Here is a 15,578-nt window from a genome sequence, read left to right on the forward strand (position 1 = left end):
TTTCCAGCTTTCAGGACTCTGAAGGAGTATTTTCTTGCATATATAAGCAGGCCAGACATCATTTTTTCTCATTTGACATATGGAATTCTTCAAAGTCACCATCTTGTTCATCATCACTGAACACAGTCACAGGCCAGAGGTTGTGCCAAGCATGCACAAATTTGTCTTTAATCACTGTGCTCCAAGTGCTGGCAACAGCATAGATGGCAAACCTCATCCTAAACTCCTGAAAACCTTCCACAACCATGCCCCTGTTCACTGCTGTTGCATGCTATTCAAGAAAACATTTTTATATTTACTCTTCATTGATCTAAGGATACTCTGGTCACATGGCTGAATTAATAGTCACATTTGGGGGAAAGTACATGACATAAACATTATTTTTTATGAGAATTTCAGCTAGAGTATGAGCAGAACAGTTGTCAAGGAATTTTTAAAAATCTTGTAGTCATCACCCAGTGCAGCTTCTGTGCTGTGAGCCTGAGCCACTAATATACAATTTTTGTGAAACCAATCAGAAAAGATGTTCCCGGTGATTCAAGCTATTTTGTTAGCATAACGACGGACATATAAGAAATTCACCTACTGAAAACAGCAAGGACACAGCTTTTGCCTATCACAACAAATTTACACTTAATGTTTGCTTACTGCATTAGCCCATATCAGCAGTTATCCTGTCTTTGACATCCTTAATTCTATAGGGGCTGTGTCATCAGCTGTAGTCAGTGTCTTTCCAGGGCAATAATTCCAAAACAGTGGTATTTCATCCACATTACAGACTTGTTCTGGCATCAGATTTCATCAGCGATGATTTTGGCAAACTCACCAATAAATTTCTCCACTGCTTCATGGAGATGTTTTATCATCACAAATCTTTAAAAGTTTAATGCCATGTCTTCTTAAACATTTCTGCAATTACCTGTTGAATATTCACAGTTCCCTTCAATTTTCAGTTCATTATTATACATCTTTGTTTCATGATCAGCAAACCATTAAGTGACATAATGTTCACTGCAATGCTGGCAGATCCACTCTTTCAATACACAATTGAGACTTTCATTTTCAGCTTTAGGCAATGTTGTTGTTTTTTTTTCTCAATGACTTCTCTTTATCCTTTCAACATAGAACTTCAACAGTTCATGTTTCTGTTTCTTCAGGTCATATATATAACGAGTCCAACACCCTACTCTTTTGTAAGACATTTCACATTTACACCACTGTCCAGTTTCTCCAGCCGCTTGACTTTCTCTGTTATATATAAACACAAATGCTTCATTTTTCTTATTACTATTACCCATAAGGGTATCTGCAGGCCTTTTGGGCATCTGTAACAGTATCTTTACACCACAGAGAATAAGCAAAACAAAACAAAACCAGAGTGAATCATGCATGTAGGTCTTGGCCCTATGTGGGGCACTGTGGGGAACCTGCCACTTGGTGTGTGTGGCCTGCACACATGTCATTTTATTGTCTTTTGCGGACATGCTTGCATGGGGGAATCTGGAAAAAAGATATACTGCAGCTAAAGTGGGCTGGAGGGGGAGTCTTTATTTCCTTGGGTTTGCTGAATAAACTGTGTGTTATATACCTGTGCTTTGACTGCGACCCATCATGTAAATTTCAGGTGTGAAATATTCCACTTGTGGTGTCATACTGGTGTTCAAAAATTTTGGATTTTGAAGTATTTCAGATTTTCAAATTAGAGGGTGCTCAAAGTGTACTCCTATCAAGCATGACACTGGGTTTAGAGACCATCGGGCTTACAGATTAATTCCCAGAAGTCAAGGGCAAGGGCTAGATTTCTCTTAGAGCAAGATGAAATTCTTTACTACACACCTACACTATAATTTATCTGTCTTTTCTATTGTTAATAGATATTTGAGTTTCTTCTATTTTTTGACAATTATGAACAACATTGCCAGGAACATTCTTGTACAGGTACACTGATATAAAAATGCATGAGTTTCTCTGGAGAATATACCTAGGAGTATGACTGCTGAGTCTTTGGGCTTGGGCTACATATGTATTCAATCTATCAATGTTTATCTCAGGGTTTGGGGACTTTGTGACATATATAGAAAGCCTTTGTATATATATTTCTTAATCATCTCTGATTAAGATTTCAAAACTTTCCCATGGTTTCTTCAATTCTTTTATGGTTTCATTTCTTTGCATGTAAATCTTTGATCTATCTGGAATCTATCCCAATACAAAGCTGAGGCATGAATTCAGCTTTAATTTTTCTGCAGATAGCTGGTTGTCTCAATATTATTTTTAAAATATGTCAACTTTTCCCTACTGATTTGAGGTGACTCTGTTATATGCCACATTTTGTATGTATTGCTTTTTTCCCCTGAGCTATTTCACTGATCTGTCCATGTAGCCATGTGTCAATACCTCAATATTTTAACTTTATATTTTTCATATTTCTCAATATCTGGTATGGCTAGTTCTCCCCCTTATTAGAACAATCTATTCTTGCTTTTTTTTTTAAACTAGAACTTTAGAATAATCTTGTCTAGTTCTACTCTAAAAATGTTGTGGTTTATTTTAAGGTGGATTTAAATGTCATTAAAATTTAACCTAAAAATAGTTGATATCTTTATGATATAGAGTATTCCTGTCCAAGAACATGGTATGCCTTTTCATTTATTTCATGTATCATTACAGTATTTAAATGTTTTATTCATAATACCTTGCATATTTCTCAAATTTATTCCTATGTAGCTTTAAAAAATTTCCACTGTAAATAGGATTTTTTCCATAAAATCTTCTAACAGGTATCAATATATGTAAAGATTATTGATTTCCAAATTCACATTTTCACACAGAAATCTAACTGAATTCTATTAGTTTTTAAATAAACTTTATTTTTTAGAGAAGTTTTAGGTTCACAGCAAAATACACATAGAAGAAAGTACAGAGAGTTCCTATATACTCCCTGCCCACATACATGCACAGCCTCCCTCACTATCAACATCCAGCATTAGAATGGAATATATTATAATCGATGACCCTGCATTAACAGATGATCATCACCCAAAGTCCACGATTTACATTAGGGTTCATTCTTGGAGTGGTAAATTTTATGGGTTTTGACAAGTGTATAATGAATGACATATATCTACCATTATATTATTGTATCAGGGTTCTCTAGAGGGACAGAACTAATAGGATATACTATTTTATATATACATATGTATATGTTGTATTACTAAGGAGTATTAACTCACATGATCACAAGGTCCCACAATAGGCCATCCGCAAGCTGACGAGCAAGGAAACCAGTCTGAGTCCCAAAACTGAAGAAGTTGGAGTCCAATATTCGAGGGCAGGAAGCATTCAGCACGGGAGAAAGATGTAGGCTGGGAGGCTAAGTCAGTCTAGTCTTTTCACATTCTTCTGCCTGCTTTTTATTCTGGCCTTACTGGCTGCTGATTAGATTGTGCCCACCCAGATTAAGAGTGGGTCTATCTTTCACAGCCCACTGACTCAAATGTTAATCTCCTTTGGCAACACCCTCACAGACACAGCCAGGAACTTTTCATCCTTTAATCCAGTCAAGTTGACACTGAGTATTAACCATCATAATTATCATATAAAATAGTTTTACTGTCCTCAAATTCCTCTATGTTCTGCCTTTTTGTTCCACCCTCCCCCCATAATTTTTAAAGAAATAAACTTTCAATTGATTCTCTGGAGTTGTCTAGGTGTAAGAACACACATCCTAATAATTATAGTAACTTCATTCCTCCTTTCCAATGTATATCTCAATTTTGTTTTTTATTTTTTATATTTTTAATCGATATTTCATAGTTATACATATTTTGGGACTATATGTGATATTTTGTTTCTTTTTAAATTTCTTTATTAGCTTATTTGCCAAATCAATAGATGCACAATGTGGTATTTTGATACATGTATATGATCTATAATTATTAAGTCAGGGTAACTGGGATATCCATCACCTCAAAAATTTATTTTTTCTTTGTGTTGGGAATATTACAATTCTTCTCTTCTAGCTGTTTTAAAATATGAACTAAATTATTGTTAACTGTAATTTCTCTATTGTACTACTAACACCAGAACTTATTCCTTCTATCTAACTGTATTTTTGGACTCCTTAACTAACTTCTCTTCATCCTGCCCTCTACTCTTCCCCTCCCAGCCTCTCATAGCCATGATTCTACTCTCTACCTCCATGAGATCCAATTTATTAGCTCCCACATGTGAGAGAACAATGTGATATTTGTCTTTCTGTGCCTGGCTTATTTCACTTAATATAATGACCTCCAGTTCCAAATCACATTGCTGCAAATAACATGATTTCATTCTTTTTTATAGCTAAATAATATTCCACTATGTACATAACCACATTTTCTTTATCCATTCATCCATTGATGGACACTTAAGATGATGCCATACCTTGGCTATTTGTGAATAGTGAGGCAATAAACATAGGAACACTGATTGCAGATATCTCTTTGATGTTATGATTTTCTTTCTTTTAAATATATACCCAGCAGCGGAATTGCTGGATCATATGGTAGTTTTACTTTTAATTTTTTGAGGAACCTCCAAACTGTTTTTCATCATGGAGGTACTACTTTACATTCCCACAGTGTAGGTGAGCTCCTCTCATTCTACCAGCTTGTGTTATTTTTTGTCTTTTGGCAATAGCCATCTTAACTGGGGTGAGATAGTATTTCATTGTGGTTTTGATTTGCATTTCCTTGATGATTAGTGATGTTGGGCATTTTTTTTTCAAATATCTGTTGACCATCTGTGTACCTTCTTTTGACAAATATTTATTCAGGTCTTTCACTCATTTTAAAAATTGGATTATTCGGTTTTTGCTATTGAGTTCCTTATATATTGTGGCTATTTTTGTTTGTTTGTTTGTTTTGAGATGGAGTCTTGCTCTTGTTACCCAGGCTGGAGTGCAATGGCACGATCTTGGCTCACTGCAACCTCCGCCTGCCAGGTTCAAGTGATTCTCCTGCCTCAGCCTCCTGCATAGCTGGGATTACAGGCACCTGCCACCACGCCAGGCTGATTTTTGTATTTTTAGTAGAGACAGGATTTTGCCATGTTGGCCAGGCTGGTCTTGAACTCCTGACCTTGTGATCTGCCCACCTCAGCCTCCCAAAGTGCTGGGATTACAGGTGTGAGCCACCACGCCCGGCTAAGGTTTTTTATGTGGTTAAAGATGGGGATCTAGTTTCATTCTTCTGCAGATGGATATCCAGTTCTCCCAGCAAGATTTACTTATTTTTATTTTTTAGGAATGGCCCCACTCTGTTGCCCAGGCTGAAGTACAGAGGGACACGCACAGCTCACTGTAGCCTCAAACTCCTAAGCTCAAGTGATCCTTCCACCTCAGCCTCCCAAATATCTGGGACCACAAGCACACACCACCATGCCCAGCTAATATTTAACTTTTTGTAGAGATGGGGGGTCTCAGTATGTTTCCCAGGCTGGTCTTAAACTCCAGGCCTCAAACAATCCTCTTGCCTTGGCTTCCCAAAGTGCTGAAATTACAGGTATGGGCCACTATGCCAGCCCCAGTACCATTTATTAAAGAGACTATTTTTTTCCCATTGTATGTTCTTGTTACCGTTGTTGAAAATGAGTTGGCTAGAAGTACATGGATTTCTTCCTGGGTTCTCTATTCTGTTCCATTGGTCTGTGTGTCTGTTTTTACAGTACCATACTGTTTTGGTTACTATAGCTTCATAGTATAATTTGAAATCAGGTAGTATGATGCCTCCATCTTTTTTCTTTTTGCTCAGGATCATTTAGCTATTCATATGAATTTCAGGATTTTTTTTCTATTTCTGTGAAAAATATTACTGGTACTGTGATAGAGATTACACTGAGTCTATAAGTCACTCTGGGTAGTACAGACATTTAAACAATATTAATTCTTCCATTCCAGAGCATGGGATATCTTTCCATTTTTTTTGTCACCTTTAATTTCTTTCACTGGTGTCTTACAGTTTTCTTTGTAGAGATATTTTACTTCTTTGTTCTTTAGTTACATTTATTCCTAGGTATTTTATTTTTTTGTAGCTATTGTAAATGAGATTGATTTCTTGATTTCTTTTTCAGGCTGATTGCTGCTAGTATATAGAAACACTCCTGATTTTTGTGTGCTGATTTTGTATCCTATGATTTTACTAAATTCATTTGTCGGTTCTAAGAGTTTTTGGTGGAGTCTTTGGGCTTTTCTAAATTTAAGATCATGTTGTTTGCAAACAAGGATAACTTGACTTCTTCCTTTCCAATATGGATATCCTTTATTTCTTTCTCTTGCCTAATTGATCTGGCTGGGCATTTTTGTTTAATTGAATTTGCTGGTATCTTCAAAACAAGAGATAGCAGATGTCCTTTTCTGGTTTTTTACTGTAACAGGAATGCTTTTAGTATTTCCCCAATCTAAAACTTACAGAAAAGTTGCAAATACAGTACTTCCAGTAAGTTGTCATCCAACAAACAAGGACATTCTCCTATGTAACCACAATTTGAGGTCAAAATCAGGAAATTCACACTAATACATTACTACCCTCTAATTTTCAAATAGCATCCAAGTTTTTCCAAGTCCTTTATATATAAAAGATTGATGTCCTTTATAGCTAAAGGATTCAGGTCAGAATCAGGCACTGCATTTAAATGGCATGTCTCTTTAATCTCCTTCAATCTGGAACAGTTCTTCAGATTTACCTTGACTTTAATGATGACAATTTTGAAGATTACAGAACAGTTGTTTTGTAGAATGTCTCTCAATTTACGCATGTATAATGATTTCTCATTATTAGATTTAGGTTATGGATCTGCAATGGAATGAATTTTCTGTGTCACCTCCCAAAATTCATACACTGAAACTCTAATCCCAACATGATGCTATTTGGAGGTGGCTTTTTTTGTTTTTTTGAGATGGAGTCTCGCTCTGTTGCCCAGGCTAGAGTGCAGTGGCACAATCTCAGCTCACTGCAACCTCCGCCTCCCGGGTTCAAGCCATTCTCTTGCCTCAGCCTCCTGAGTAGCTGGGATTACACCTGGCTAATTTTTGTATTTTTATTAGAGACGGGGTTTCACCATGTTGGCCAGGCTGGTCTTGAACTCCTGACCTCAAGTGATTCGCCCGCCTCAGCCTCCCAAACTACTGGGATTACAGGTGTGAGCCATGGTGCCCGGCCTGGAGGTGGCAGCTTTGCAAGGTAATTAGGTCATGAGGGTGGAGCCCTCATGAATGAGGTTAGTGTCCTTATAAAAAGAATAGCTAGCTCTCTTTCTGTCATTTGAGACAGCAAGAAAACCACCTTCTGTAAACCAGGAAGAGGGCATTCACAAAGAATACAATCACCCTGGCACCCTGATCTTGCACTTTCAGCCTCTAGAAGTGTGAGAAATAAAAGTCTGTTGTTTAAGCCACCCAGCCCATGGTAATTTGTTATAGCACTCTGAACTAGAACAACATCTTTGGCAGGAATATCACATCAGTGATGCTGTGTTCTTCTCAATGCATCCTAACAGGAGTCACACAATTTTGATTTGTCTCATTATTGATGATGCTAATTTTGATCACTTGATTCAGTAATGTCTACAAGGCTTCTCCACCACTATAAAATTATTCTTTTTCTCTGTGTTCACTTTCTTGACTTAGCCTTAGAGCCAGCCATTTTACCAAGGAGTAATCAAGGAGTACTAGCTCCTTTTAGTAGAGAATGGTATTTAGAAACCATGAACTGAACACTAGGTGTGTTCATTGCTATTAGGGTACCACTATTTCTAGACCCTTTCAGCTACAGAGGTAGGAAATATTCTAAAAATTGTAAGTTTAAATTGATTAATTTCAAATCTCGATCAAGTCCCACAGGTTCTTCTTTGTCTTCCTCCATTCCATATTGGTGTCTTCCTTCTTCCACAGTGAAAACCCTGGTTTTTTCAACCACTTCACGTTTATTCATTTGCTCAGTCTTACAATAAAAATAATTTAAAAATTACTATACTCATACTAGTAAGAAAAATTGTTATTTTACGTTTTAATTACTGTATTTTGTTATATTTATTTTATTAGTATTTGATGTGTCTTCTTTTTTATACTTTTGTGGAGGCATAGTATGTATATAATAAAATTTACCCTAAGTGTTCAATGATTTTTAGTAAAATTCAGAGTTGTGCAACCATTACTGCAATCCAGTTTCAGAACATTTCCATCAGCATAAAAAGTTCCCTTCTAGGCCGGGTGCAGTGGCTCACATCATTAATCTCAGCAATGTGGAGGGCTGAGGCAGGGAGATCGCTTGAGGCCAGGAGTTTGAGACCAGCCTAGGCAACATGGTGAAACCTTGTCTCTACAAAAAATACAAAAATTAGCTGGGTGTGGTGGCAAATGCCTGTGGTACCAGCTATGGGAGGCTGAGGTGGGAGGACTGCTTGAGCCCAGGAGGTCGAGATTGCAGTGTGCTGTGATTGCACCGGTTCCAGCCTGGGTGACAGAGTGAGACCATCTCAAAAAAAGAAAAAAAAAAAGAAGAAGAGGAAGGAAAGTTCTCTCTGCCTATATGCAACAAGTCCCCACTTTGACACCTCACAGACTCAAGCCCAGGTCATCATTGGGCTCCACAGATTTGCCCATCCTAAAAATTTCATACAAATGGAATCAAACAATAGTTTGTGTCTGACTTCTTTCACTTTATATGTTTTTAAGGTTCATCCATCTGTAGCATGTATCAGTAGCCTATGTTTTATTGCTGAATAATATTCCATTACATGTATATACCATATTGTGGTTATCTACTCACCAGCTGATAGACATCTGAACTGTTTCCAGTTTTTGCCTATTACATATAATGCTGCTATGAACATTCACAATAAGCCTTTGTGTAGACATATGTTTTGGGGGTATAGGGGTGGATATGTAGAAATAAAACTGCTGATCCAATGGCAGGTATATTTTTAACTTTTTAAGAAATGGCCAAACTGTTTTTCAAAGTGACTGTATCATTTTATGTTCCCACGAGCAATGTATGAGAGTTCTGATTCTTCCTCACCCTCACCAACACTTGGTATTGGCAATCTTTTTTATTTTATTATTGTAGTGGGTGTGTAGTGACATCTCATTGTGGTTTTAATTTGCATTTCCCTAAAGGCTAATGCTATGAAGCATCTTTTCATGTATATATAAGCCATTGTGTAAAGAAAACCGTTCTTTAGTTAAAACATAATACTAATTTTTAAATGTTTTTTATCCCATTTTTAAAAACTGGATTATCTTACTATCAAATTATAAGAGTCCTTTATATATTCAGATAAAAGTCCTGTGTTACATATATGATTTGCAAATATTTTTCCCAGTCTATGACTTGTCTTTTAATTCCACTAATGGTGCCTTTTGAAGAGCAGATTTTTTTCTGTTTTGATGAAGTTCAATTTATTAATTCCGTTCTCTTGTGGATAATGTTTTTGTTCTCATATCCAAAAAATACCTGTCTAACCCAAAGTCACAACAATTTTCTCCTTGCCATTTTCTAGAAACTTTATTTAGCACTTATATGTAAGTCTATGATCCATTTAGAGTTAAATTTTGCACATAGCATAATGATTTTTTTTTGCATATGGATATATAATTGTCTCAGCACTATTTGTTGAAAAAATTATCATTTCCCCCACTGAATTACCTTGACGCTTTTGTCAAAAGTCAACTGACCATAAACGTAAGGGTTTTATCCTGGACTTCCAGTTCTGTTCCGTTAAGTCTGTATTATCTATCCTTAAGCTAACAGCACACTGCTGTGATTGCTGTGGCTTCATAAGTTTTAAAACTGGGTAGTGTAAGTCCTTCATCTTTGTTCTTTTTCCAAACTGCATTGACTATTTTAAGACTTTTGTAGAATCAGCCTGTCAATTTCTTTTCTTTTTTAAGCCTGATGTGATTTTAGTAGGGAGTGCATTGCATCTATAGATTAATTAGGATAAAATTGCTACCTTAACAATATACTTAACAATATACATGAACATGGAGTATCTCTCAACTTAGATCTTTAGTTTCTTTCAGAAGTGTACATGTCTTGCACTTATTTTGCTAAGTTTAATGCTATGTATTTTATTCTTTCTGACACTACTGGGAATGGAATTATTTTCATTTTTATTTATTTTTTGATACAGAGTATCACTCTATCACCCAGGCTGGAGTGCAGTGGCATGATCTCGGCTCACTTCTACCTCCACCTCCTGGGTTCAAGCAATTCTCGTGCCTCAGCCACCTGAGTAGCTGAGATTACAGGTGTGCACCACCACACCTGGCTAATTTTTTGTACTTTTAGTAGAGACAGGGTTTTGCCATGTTGGCCAGGCTGGTCTTGAAATTCTGACCTCAGGTGATCTACCCACCTTAGCCTCCCAAAGTGCTGGGATTACAGGCATGAGCCACCACTTCTGGTCTTGGAATTGTTTTTATAATTTTGGTTTAGGTGAGTATTACTAACATATATAGATATGATTTCTGAATAGTGATCTTGCTAAACTTGTTTATTAGTGCTAGTAATTTATTCAGATTACTTAGGATTTTCTATGTCTGCAAATAAAGTTTTAGTTATTTTCTTTCCAATATAGATAACTTAATTTTTCTTGCCTTACTGCACTAGCTAGAATTTCAAGTACATGCTGAAGTGTGAGAAAACATTGTCTTTCACCATTAAGCATAATGTTGGCTGTGGGTCTTTTGTAGATAGTCTTTATGAAGTTTAGGAAGTTCTCTTCCATGCCTAGTGTGTTGAGAGTTTTATCATTAATGGAAGTTACATTTCGTCAAACAAATTTTATGTGTATACTAGGATGACGACGTGGTTTTCCGTTATTAAAGTGGCAAATTACATTAATTGATTCTGGAGTACTAAACCATCCTTGTACTCCTGGAATATGGTATATAATCATTTTCTTTTTTCTTTTCTTTTTTTTTTTTTTTTTGAGACAGAGTCTTGCTCTGTTGCCCAGGCTGGAGTGCAGCAACACCAGATCTTGGCTCACTGCAACTTCCGCCTCCCAGGTTTAAGCAATTCTAGTGCCTCTGCCTCCCAAGAAGCTGGGATTACAGGCATGCACAACCACACCAAGCTAATTTTTGTATTTTTAGTAGAGATGGGGTTTTACCATGCTGGTCAGGCTGGTCTCGAATTCCTGGCCTCAAGCAATCTGCCTGCCTCGGCCTCCCAAAGTGCTAGGATTACAGGAGTGAGCTACCATGCCCAGACTTCTTCTCTTTATTTTTTTAGAGACATGGTCTCATTCTGTTGCCTAATCCTTCTCAAATGTTGCTGGATTCTGTTACCTAGTATTTCATTAAGGAATTTTGTATACATGTTCATGAAGAATACTTGTCTGCAATTTTCTTTCCTTGTGATGTGTTCGACTGGTTTTGATATCTGAGTAATATTGGTCTCATAAAATGTGTCACAAATTATTTCCTTTTTATTTCCCAAAAAAATACTGTAGGATTGGTAATCCTTCTTCCTTAAAAGAAGCCATCCAGGCCTGGGTTTTCCCTTTTGAAAAGATTTCTAATTACTGATTCATTTTAGTCACATTATTTTTCTTCATTTATTATTGTTCTATTGATATTTTCCCTTTCTTCTGGAATCAGTTTTGTTAATTTGCATCTTTCTAGTAATTTGGCCATTTAAGTTGTCTAATTTGTTGGCATAAAGTCATTCATAATATTCCCTTATAATACTTTTAACTTCTATAGAGTTGGTAGTGATGTCCTATCTTTTACTCCTGATTTTGGTATTTGTGTCTTTTCTCTATATTTTTTCCTTGATCAGAATAGCTAAAGGTTTATCAATTGTGTTGATTAAAGAACAATTTTATTGTTTCAAAGAACCAACCTTTACTTTTACTGATTTTCTCTATTGTTTTTCTGTTTTCTGTTTCACTGATGTTTGGCTCTGATCTTTATCATTTCCTTCTCTCTCTCTTTTTTTTTTTTTTTTTTAAGAAACGGAGGTCTTCAAATGCCCATCAGTGATAGACTGGATAAAGAAAACGTTGTACATTTATACCATGGAACAGTATGCAGCCATAAATAGGTATAAGATCATGTCCTTTGCAGGGACACTGATGGGAGCTGGAAGCCATTATCCTCAGCAAACTAACACAGGAACAGAAAACCAAACACCACATGTTCTCACTTATAAGTGGGAGCTGAACAATGAGAACACATGGACACAGGGAAGGGAACAACACACACTGGGGCCTGTTGTGGGGGCGGGGGAGAGAGAGCATCAGGACAAATAGCTAATGCATGTGGAGCTTAATACCTAGGTGATGGCATGACAGGTGCAGCAAACCACCATAGCACATGTTTACCTGTGTAACAAACCTGCATGTACTGCATATGTATCCTGGAACTTAAAAATAAATTTTAAAAAAAGACAGAGAAGAAAAAATGTTTATGTATAATACAAAATTCAGTTTAAAAGCTTGACTATATGATGTACTTGCTAGGAAATTTGTCTCTTTAGTTCACTGTTATTTACAGTATCTAGATTACTGCCTGTTACTTGGCAGATGCCTAATAAACATTTGTCAAATGGATTTTTTAAATGTTACTTTTTTTGCCTCAAAATCCAAATACAAACATGGGGGGGATCTATCTTAAATAAAAGCAAGAAATTAATCATAAAAAAAGGGGGTCTTGCTCTGCCACCCAAGTGGAGTACAGTGGTGCAATGCTGACTCACTGCAGCCTCAAATACCTAGGCTCAAGTGATCCTCCTGCCCCAGCCTCTAGAGTAGTTAAGGCTACAGGCACACACCACAACACCTGGCTAATTTTTTTTTGACTTCCTGGGCTCAGGTGATTCTCCCACCTCAGCCTCCCTAGTAGCTGGGACTACAGGCACATACTACCACATCTGGCTAATTTTTTTGTATTTTTTGTAGAGAAGTGGTTTCACCATGTTGCCTAGGCTGATCTTGAACACTTGGGCTCAAGCACTCCACACACTACGGCCTCCCAAAGTGCTGGGATTACAGGCATGAGCCACTGCACTTGGCCATTCAAAAAAAATTTTGTTTTTGTAGAGATAGGGTCTCACTATGTTGTCCATGCTGGTCTTGAACTCCTGGCCTCAAGTGATCCTCCTGCCTTAGCTTATCAAAGTGCTGGGAATTACAGGCTTGAGCTACCAAGCCTGGTCATTTCTTTCTATCTGCTTGATTTGGATTCTTTGCTTTTTTTTTAGTTTCTTTAGGTAAAAGCTTAGGTTGTTGATTTAACAGCTTTTTCTTTTCTAAATAGGCATTTAAAGCTGTTAAGTTTCCCTTTCAGCACTGCTTTAACTGCAGTGTATACATTTCAAAATATTTTCTATTTTCCCTTGTGATTTCATCTTTAACCCATGGGTTATTTAGTAGTGTGTTTTAAAATTTCCAAATATTTTGGTATCAACTACATTTATTTCTGTTGTTGACTTCTAATTCTACTGTGATCAGAGAACATACTTTGAATGATTTCAATCCTTTTACATTTATGGAGAATGCTTTACACGCATTTGCAAAGAATATGTATTCTGCTGCTGTGGGTGAAGTGTTCTATAGGTACTTTTTATGTCGAGTTAGTTGACAGTGTTGTTCAAGTTTGTATCCTTACTGATCTTTCTACATTTTCTATCAATTATTGAAAGCAGGGTATTGAAATCTCTAACAGTTGTTGAATTGCCTATTCTTTCAATTTCGTAAGTCTTTGCTTATGTATTTTGAGGCTCTGTTATTAGAATATTAGTTTCATAGAGCTGTCCTAACAAATTACCAAAACTAGGTGGCTTAAAACAATAGAAGTTTATTTTCTTATGTTTCTGGAAACTGTAAGTCCAAAATCATGGTGTCCACAGGGTCATGCTCCCTTTGAAGGTTCTAAGGAAGAATTCTTCCTTGCCTCTTCTCATGGCCCCAGCAGTACCTTGGTTGTGGCAGCATAACTCCAATCTCTGCCTCCATAGTCAGATCACCGCCTTCCCTGTGACTTTCTGCGTGTCCTCTCCTCCTCTTATAAGGTCACCAGTCATTGTATTTAGGTCCCTCACCCCAATCGAGTATGATCTTAACTAATAACATCTGCAAAGATCCTATTTCCAAATAAGGTTACATTCTGAGGTTCTGGGTGAACATGAATTTTAGGGAGGATACTGTTCAGCCCACTGCACTGTGAATACATTTATACTGACATTTATTTATATCTTTCTGACAGAGTAACCCTCTTATCACATGAAATGTTCCTCTTTGTCACTAGTAATATATCTTGAAATCTATTTATCTGTGTTTTATTAGCTTTATAAAACCAACAAAAAAGCATTATATATCGTTTTATGTTCTGGAAGAGATTATTATATATGGTATGAGACTCACCCAATGCTACCTATAATAATATATATAATAATCTTGTTTAAGAAAGAAATTACAAAAGTTTTTCTTTTTCCTTTTTTTTTTTTTTTTTTTTTTACTTCTTGAGTTAGTCTTGGCAATTTAGAGTTAATATAGAGTAGTATTAACATTTCTCAGTAGGAGCTCTATTAACATTATTTTTTCTTTTTTGAGAGGGAGTCTCATTCTGTTGCCCAGGCTGCAGGGCAGTGGTGCCATCTTGGCTCACTGCAACCTCCGCCTTCTGGGATTGAGCAATTCTCCTACCTCAGCCTCTGAGCAGCTGGGACTACAGGGTTTGCCACCACGTCCAGCTAATTTTAGTATTTTTAGTAGAGATGGGGTTTCACCACGTTGGCCAGGCTGGTCTCAAACTCCTGACCTCAGGTGATCCACCCACCTCAACTTTTTTTTTTTTTGAGACAGGGTCTCGCTGTAGCACTGTGGCTGGAGTGTAGTGGTGCAATCTCAGCTCACTGCAACCTCCGCCTCCCAGGCTCAAGCATCGAGCAATCCTCCTGCCTCAGCCTCCTGAGTAGCGGGACTACAGGTGTGCACCACCACACCTGGCTAATTTTTGTATTTTCTGTAGAGACAGGGTCTCGCTATATTGCTCAGGCTTTTTTTTTTTTTTTTTTTTTTTTTAATAGAGACAGGGTTTTACTATGTTACCCAGGCTGGTCTTAAACTCCTGGCCTCAAGCAGTCTTCCTGCTTCAGCCTCTCAAAGTGCTAGGACTACAGGCATGAGCCACTGTGCCCAGCCTGGGTCAGTTCTTTATTTTTTAGGACCATCACTCATACTATAAGACATTTAATATTTTGGGACCCTATCCACCAAATGTCAGTAACACTCCTTAGTCTTTATAACAACCAGATCCATACCCATGAGGGTGGGGGAGTCATTCAAGAACCAATGACATAGTTAAGAGAGTAACTTCTTGGGCTTAAATACAAGCTCTGACACTACTGAAAAAATATTGGTCAAATTATTGACCCCTCTGTATCTCAGTTTCCTTATCTGTAAAATCAGAGTATTTTAATTTTGTTAAATATTTTTCTATTGAATTTTGTTGTTGTGATTAGCTGATACATATAAAATTCTTAGAATAGTACCTAGAATAGAGCAAGTGCATGATAAACATTAGCAAGTAT

The 15,578-nt window shown here is 36.9% G+C and overlaps 1 protein-coding gene across 7 annotated transcripts in view; it reads right to left on the reverse strand.

Annotated features, from left to right (window-relative positions):
- Positions 1–15,578, reverse strand: part of LOC112129628 (putative uncharacterized protein encoded by LINC00467 homolog) — a 68,946-nt gene that overhangs the window by 10,631 nt on the left and 42,737 nt on the right. The gene's annotated exons all lie outside the window — the stretch shown is intronic.

This window comes from Pongo abelii, chromosome 1, assembly GCF_028885655.2.
Source record: "Pongo abelii isolate AG06213 chromosome 1, NHGRI_mPonAbe1-v2.0_pri, whole genome shotgun sequence".
NCBI lineage: Eukaryota > Metazoa > Chordata > Mammalia > Primates > Hominidae > Pongo > Pongo abelii.